Raw genomic sequence first — 341 nt, 5'->3', positions numbered from 1 at the left:
GTGTGTGTGTGTGTGTGTGTGTGTAGTCATTTAATAAATTTATATTCTCAGTACTTTATGTAAACTTCTTGTCATGGAATTAAGAATATTTTCAGAGGTTCAGGAGAGACAGCCTAATATTTGAAAAGCCTATTCTCATGCTTACAATTTTATTCTTGCCATTAAGTGAGGCCACATGTGCTTGTGCTTTCTGGCCATTTGAGACTAAGATTAAATCACTGTCTTTCACATAATTTAGAGTCTAAAAGACATATAAGAAAAGAATTCACCTTTGACATGGCTGCCCCTATTTCTAGTCTTGTTATCTCTCTGATCTCATTTAAGTTATGTCTTATGTTGAC

Source organism: Tupaia chinensis, unplaced genomic scaffold (genome assembly GCF_000334495.1).
Source record: "Tupaia chinensis unplaced genomic scaffold, TupChi_1.0 Scaffold000402_1, whole genome shotgun sequence".
Lineage (NCBI taxonomy): Eukaryota > Metazoa > Chordata > Mammalia > Scandentia > Tupaiidae > Tupaia > Tupaia belangeri.
This window is presented reverse-complemented; position numbering follows the sequence as displayed.